Genomic DNA, 7,963 nt, shown 5'->3' with positions numbered 1-7,963 from the left:
AGTGCTGATCCATCACATTTAGCCCCTCCCAGGGCATCTCATAGTCTCACAGTATCATCTGATAAACTGTGTTCATCATGAACATGGACACATAAAACGTATCCGTTCCCCAGGGATCACAGGTATCTTTATACAGGTATTTTGATACTAATTGTGCATTTATTCCTTGTCATTATCTTTCTATTGTTTTTCTTTCTGCATTTGTTGGGAAGTGCCCAAGCATTTCACTGTTAGTCGACACCATGTTGTTTACAAGGCATGTGACAATTACAATTTGGGCCCCACTTTAGGACAGGAAAGACAACACATAAATATCTTAAAATAAATAGCCTAGTTTCCGACATGAAATAGCCTCTAACATGGAATCCCTGTAAGAATTAAAGTAGACAGGGTGGTATTTGGCTTGAATGGAGAAAGCATTGGGAGACATTTCTCGCATAGTTTTGGAACAGTTCACCCGTCAGCTAACGCACACGTCAGATCTCTTTCGGATATAAAAGAGGAGAGGGGGACACCAGAGAACCCAGTAAGTCAGTAGGTAGTTTACATTGCGCATTCCGTGTTTAAACGCGTGGATTGATCAATCTAAATTAGCCTCTATTAGCCTCTAAAATTGTATCAATAATATGTCACTAGACATGAAGATTTTGGCGCTTTCCTTTGTTGTTTTCCTCTATGGGAGTTTAAATTCGGTAAGAAAACATATAGCCTAATTCATTAATTCATTATCATTCATAGCCTACAAGAATATGCGTGATTGATTGCCAATGCCGAGGGTGGGTGAGTGGTGCTTGATGGCGATTAAGATCCTCACTCCATCCTACAGTCTAATATTTTTTAGGAGAAATCACAAATGAAGTCAACATTTCTCTTATAACATGTTTCTGGTATTTTAGGCATCAGCATCTTGTCCTTCCGAATGTTCGTGTCCTCGTGAGGTAGGCCTACCCAGGTGCGCACCAGGAATCAGCATTGTGCCAGACGGCTGTGGATGCTGCAAAGTCTGCGCTCGGCAGCTCAATGAAGACTGCAGCAAGACAGAGCCATGCGACCACATCAAGGGACTGGAGTGCAATCTTGGGGCTGCTTATGGCACAGCTAAAGGCATCTGTCGTGGTATGATAAGTTGTATAGGAAACAATAATTCTGATACCCTGCTGTGGTCATTGATAGTCTATAACTTCTACAAATCTAACTCCTATCGGTTTGGATGTAGAGATATCGTTTTTTAAACTTGTTTATTACACCGTTTTAAATGAGGAATTATGCTTTTGGATTATTTACGGAGCGTTCTTTATAATTAGAATATTACACTTGACTAGGGTTGCAAAGCTACCGGTAATTTCCCAAAGTTAGCAGAATCTTCAGTAATGCCGGTAATTAAAAGGTAATATACTCGAATAACTTATAAAATATATATTCATATATAGCATTCATTTTTATATCTGTGTCCATATTGTCGATGTTTCTAGTGGATAGACCATATGGTTCAAGAGAAAATAGCCTAATTAATGAAAAAAGCATCTACTCAACAATGGCATTATTTTTTGCTTAACTTTGCAACTATTGACTATTTTCACAACTGCCACAAATTTGGCTCCAAAACTAAGACATTAAAATAAATACAATTGTGTAAAAATAATATTTCATGCTGAAACCCTCATTAATCACCAATGGTATTCACTAAGTTGATGGTTTATATTTAGGAGAATGTTTTACAGCTTTGTCATTATAATTTATATTTTAAAATATTATTTTATATATTATACATGTAATAAGACTACACAGAGGGCCAGAGATAATTACAGACACCTGTGATAATCTGAAGTACCCAAAAAAGGCCACTAGATCTCATCTGATAAAATTCCCCCAAATACTTGAAAGTTAACACAATTCTGGTTATTTCACTGGTAAACTTCGAAAGTTTCCAGTAATATACCCTGCCTTTGTAACCCTGCGCTTGATTCACATAGTTACAGTCTCCCCATCTGCTTCTCCAAACAGCCAAAACAGATGGAAGACCCTGCGAGTACAACAGCAAGATCTACCAGAATGGAGAGAGCTTCCTTTCCAACTGCAAGCACCAGTGTACGTGCATGGATGGTGCTGTGGGGTGTATGCCCCTGTGCCCCCAGCAGGTCTCCCTGACCAAACTGGGCTGTGCCAAACCCAAGCTGGTCAAAGTGCCTGGTCGCTACTGTGAGGAGCTAGTCTGCCMTGAGGAGGGGAACGTGTTGGGCTCAGCCTCAGCAGACAAGGTCAGAAAAGATGGCCGCAAGGATAAACATTCCGAAGATGACCTCACAAACAAGAACGAGCTGGTGTCTGTCGTCAGAGGAGGACTCAAGTCTTTACCTGGTGAGTCAATTGAACTCTGTTTAGTCCAGTGATTCGGTTAGTGGATTTATTGAGCTCCAATAGATGTTCAGCCTCAGTTAACATCCAGACGGAGTTTAAATGGAAAATCAATTTATCAACAATCGATGTGTCATCCAGGGGTTTAGCCATAAATTCGTGGGGGGTGGGCCTGCAGAAATTTGGATGGGCCAAGTAGTATTTTTGTAATAATAATGTATCATTGTTTTGCTTTTGCTCAATCTGATTGGGTGGGCCTGGCTCCCCAGTGGGTGGGCTTGTGTCCACCCATGCCTTCACCCCTGTTATCATCTCACATTAGATGTAAACCAGTAGAGGATGCTGAGGGGAGAACGGCTCACAGTAATGGCTGGAACGGAGTGAATGGAATGGCATCAAACCATGTGTTTGATATATTTGTTTCCATTCAACTTATTCTGTTCAAGCCAATACCACGGGCCTGTCCTCCCCAATTAAGGTGCCACCAACCTCCTGTGATTTAAACTCATGTCCAATTTGCTTGAAGTTTGCACATTGAATAATTGTCTGGCCATCTTTTCCCCACAGCTTTCAGAAGTAAGCCTGAGAGTCGCCTGATGTCCAAGGGGAACAAGAGGTGTGTGACTCAGACCACAGCCTGGTCCCCCTGTGCTAAGTCCTGTGGCACAGGAGTATCCTCCCGGCTCAGCAACAACAACAGCCAGTGCAAGCTGGTGAAGGAGACTCGTCTCTGTGAGTTCCGCCTTGCTCCCAGTCAGCCTCAAGGTACACATCAAATCAAACCGACAATGCAATGCCATCACCTGGGTGACACTGAATCATAAGGACATGTATGTCTAGTCCATCAACATTCTGATCAGACATTGTTCTTCTTCTCCTCTCACCAACAGAAGGGTAAGAAGTGCAGTCGTATTGAAAAGGCCAGCCCTCCATTGAAACAGACCTACGCAGATTGCAGCAGTGTGAATAAGTTCCGTTCCAGGTACTGTGATTCCTGTCTGGACGGGCGCTGCTGCACCTCTCAGCAGACCCAGACTATGACGGTCCGCTTCGAGGAAGGAGACACCTTCAGAAAGGATGTCATAGTCAGAGTCCTGTTCATGTGACTTCAACTGTTCCCATAGCAACGAGAGGCAATGTGTTCCCACAGGCTCTCCAATGATATCCACAAGTCCAGAGACTGAGGGGAAGGGAAGGTTGAGGGAATAAAAGTGTGGGAGATGAGAGAGTTAGGATAACTCCATATGTGCACCGTTATGCTGGAGACATTTATTCAGAGGATTTTTTAAATGAATTGCTTCGTAATATTGGAGCGTTACTGGTTGCTTCGATATGGAGCGTTATGCTATGTTGAAATATTTAACTTCATTGACAATTTATGTTTTGTTTATTCAAACAAGGCATGAGATGCACTAGAGTTTTGAATGCATGCCTATGTTTTTGTGTATCTATATAAAAAAAATTATACATTTAACATGAAAACATTGAAAAGACAGTGTAGCTTCTTTGTGGCATCTACTAAAATGATTATTTTTTAATATCACAATATTAGTAATATTTATCTATAACATTTTTACGTTTTATTAAGATATGAAAGGCCATAATGTAAAATGATATTTGAGCATTTATTTTGTTCTATGTATGTTATTAATAAAAGATATGTATTTATGGAACCTGATGTTCTGTCGTGAATGAGTAGATATCACAGAATCCTATTGTGGCGCCGGAGGAGATGGCTGCCGTTTTACAGGCTCCTAACCAACCGTGCTATTGTGCATGTTTTTTCTGCGTTATTTGTAACTTATTTTGTACATAATGTTTCTGCCACCGTCTCTTATGACCGAAAAGAGCTTCAGGACATCAGAACAGAGATTTCTCGCCTCGTACTGGACGAAGATTTTTACGTTAACGAGTCGGACGCAAAGGATTTACTTCAGACACTGGACAAGGCCCAAATCCCCGTCATTCGCATTAAGAAGAGATGGAGATATAAGGGTCATAGGTTGGGGTGCATTGTAAGAATCCGACGGCGAGTGGGTAACCCACCTCTACCATCAGTCCTATTAGCCAACATACAATCACTGGATAATAAACGTGATGAGCTCCGATCAAGACTATCCTACCAACGGGACATTAAAAACCATAATATCTTATGTTTCACTGAGYCGTGGCTGAACGACGACATAGATAACATACAGCTGGCTGGGTTATCTGTGCATCGGAAAGATAGAACATCTRCCTCCGGTAAGACAAGGGGTGGCGGTCTGTGTCTATTTGTCAATAACAGCTGGTGCACAAAATCAAATATTAATGAAGTTTCGAGGTTTGCTAGCCTGAGGTTTAGTATCTCATGATAAGCTGTAGAACACACTATTTACCAAGAGAGTTTTCATCTATATTTTAGCTGTCTATTTACCACCACAAACCGATGCTGGCACTAAGACCGCACTCAACGAGCTATATAAGGCCATAAGCAAACATGGAAATGTTCATCCAGAGGCGGTGCTCCTAGTGGCCGGGGACTTTAATACAGGAAACTTAAATCCATTTGACCTCATTTCTACCAGCATGTTACATGTGCAACCAGAAAAAAAACCTCTATACCGCCTTTACTCCACACACAGAGACGTGTACAAAGCTCTCCCTCGCCCTCCATTTGGCAAATCTGACCATAACTCTATCCTCCTGATTCCTGCTAACAAGCAAAAACTAAAGCAGGAATTACCAGTGACTCGCTCAATACGGAAGTGGTCAGATGACGCAGATGCTAAGCTTCAGGACCGTTTTGCTAGCATAAACAGGAATATGTTCAGGGATTCTTCCAATGGCACTGTGGAGTACACCGCATTGGTCACTGGCTTCATCAATAAGTGCATCGATGACGTCGTCCCACAGTGACCGTATGTACCCCAACCAGAAGCCATGGATTACAGGCAACATCCGGACTGAGCTAAAGGGTAGAGTTTCCGCTTTCAAGAAGCGGGACTCTAACCCAGACGCTTATAAGAAATCCCGCTATGTCCTCCGACGAACCATCAAACAGGCAAAGCGTCAATAAAGGTCTAAAATTGAATCCTACCACACAGGCTCTGACGCTCATCGGATGTGGCAGAGATTGCATACTATTATGGATTATAAAGGGAAGCACAGCCGTGAGCTTCCCAGTGACACAAGCCTACCAGACAAGTTAAATKACTTCTATGCTCGCTTCGTGGCAAGTAACACTGAAACATGCATGAGAGCATCAGCTGTTCCAGACGACTGTGTGATCATGCTCTCCGTAGCCGATGTGAGTAACACCTTTAAACAGGTCAACATTCACAAGGCCACAGGGCCAGAYAGATTACCAGGACGTGTACTCCGAGCATGCGCCGACTAACTGGCAAGTGTCTTCACTGACATTTTCAACCCTGACTGAGTCTGTAATACCAACACGTTTCAAGCAGACCACCATAGTCCCTGTGCCCAAGAACACAAAGGCAACCTGCCTAGATGACTACAGACCTGTAGCACTCACGTCTGTTGTCATGAAGAGCTTTGAAATGCTGGCCATGGCTCACATCAACACCATTATCCCAGAAACCCTAGACCCACTCCAATTTGCATACAGCCCCAACAGATCCAGAGATGATGCAATCTCTATTGCACTCCACTCTGCCCTTTCCCACCTGGACAAAAGGAACACATATATGAGAATGCTACTCATTGACTACAACTCAGCATTCAACACCATAGTTCCCTCAAAGCTCATCACTAAGCTAAGGACCCTGGGATTAAACATCTCTCTCTGCAAGTGGATCATATACTTCCTAACGGGCCACCCTCCAGGTGGTAAGGGTAGGTAACAACACATCTGCCACGCTGATCCTCAAAACAAGGGTCCCTCAGGGGTCCGTGCTCAGTCCCCTCCTGTTCACGCATGACTGCATGGCCAAGCACGACTCCAACACAATCATTACATTTGCAGACGACACAACAGTGGTAGGCCTGCTTACCGACAATGATGAAACGGCCTATAGGGAAGAGGTCAGAGACCTGGCAGTGTGGTGCCAGGATAACAACCTCTACCACAATGTGATCAAGACAAAGGAGATGATCATGGACTACAGGAAAAGAAGGGCCGAGCACGCCCCCATTCTCATCGAAAGGGCTGTGGTGGACCAGGTTGAGAGCTTCAAGTTCCTTGGTGTCCACATCACCAACAAACTGTCATGGTCCAAACACACCAAGACAGTTGTGAAGAGGGAACGACAAAGTCTATCCCCCCTCAGGAGACTGAAAAGATTTGGTATGGGCCCTCAGATCCTCAAAAAGTTATACAGCTGCACCACCGAGAGCATCCTGACTGGTTGCATCACCGCATGGTATGGCAGCTGCTCGGCCGCCGACCTCTAGGCACTACAGAGGGTAGTGCATATGGCCCAGTACATCACTGGGGCCAAGCTTCCTGCCATCCAGTTCCTCTATACCAGGCGATGTCAGATAAAAATTGCCAAAGACTACAGCCACCCAAGTCATAGACTGTTCTCTCTGCTACTGCATAGCAAGCGGTACCAGAGTGTCAAGTCTAGGTCCAAAAGGCTTCTACCCTCAGGCCATAAGATTCCTGAACATCTAACCAAATGGCTACACGGACTATTTGCATTGTCCCCCGCACCCCATTTTTACGCTGCTGCTACTCTCTGTTTATTATCTATGCATAGTCACTTTACCTCTACCTACATGTACACATTACCTCAATTACCTCGACTAACCGGTGCTCCCGCACATTGACTCTGTACCGGTAGCCTTTCTACTGTTATTTTATTGTTGCTCTTTAATWATTTTTTATTTTTAAATTTTTTCATGTATTTATTGTTTTCTTCAGTTTATTTAGTAAATACTTTCTTAACACTTATTTTTTCTTATAACTGCATCGCTGGTTAAGGGCTTGTAAGTAAGCATTTCACTGTAAGGCCTACCTACACCTGTTTTATTCGGCGCATGTGACAAATACAATGTGATTTGATCAAAGTGGTTCAGTATTTGGTACCCCGTTGGACAGTAGCTCTAACTTAGTTCTATTGGCATGGATTTCCCTAGTTTAATCTATCCTCTATCCATTTATTTTAGAATATGGTTCCCAATAGCTTGTCCGACTCCATACTTAAGCAAGGGATACCTGCCCTGCTGTGTTTCTGGCTGACCCACTTCTGAGGGGGATCTAGATTTGAATGGATGGATCAAATGTGTACATTTCTTTCATTTAGTAGTTTATTGTGTTGGTAAATCACATAGTACCATCTAATCCAGCTCCTACATTACACTCAGTGCCCACAAACATCAAACCCTCATAAAACCTCTTTATACATCCATAACTGACATCAAGTCTATTTTCATAGGGCAGGTGTCTATAAACAGATATGTGGGTCAGAATCCAACTGCTGAGGAGACTGGTAGGCACATAAGATGAGGGACTGCCAAATCTGATGCACTGCGTGTGTGTGTGTGTGTACAATACCTTCCCTTCTGCTCAACATGTCAGGCATCAGCATGAAAGCGAGAATATATTCCAGTAAATAGATGAGTGTGTGTTTGTGAGTGAGAGATGCATACACCCAAGCATGAC

The 7,963-nt window shown here is 43.1% G+C and overlaps 1 pseudogene; it reads left to right on the top strand.

The window, feature by feature from the left end:
* The first annotated feature begins 548 nt into the window (after positions 1-548).
* LOC111979443 (CCN family member 1-like) lies at positions 549-3,951 on the top strand (annotated as a pseudogene).
* Positions 3,952-7,963: the final 4,012 nt, after the last annotated feature.

The sequence above is a fragment of the Salvelinus sp. IW2-2015 genome, linkage group LG19, assembly GCF_002910315.2.
Source record: "Salvelinus sp. IW2-2015 linkage group LG19, ASM291031v2, whole genome shotgun sequence".
NCBI classification, from domain to species: Eukaryota; Metazoa; Chordata; class Actinopteri; order Salmoniformes; family Salmonidae; genus Salvelinus; species Salvelinus sp. IW2-2015.
The sequence above is the reverse complement of the archived record's forward strand: the minus strand, read 5'-3'. Positions and strand labels throughout refer to the sequence as shown.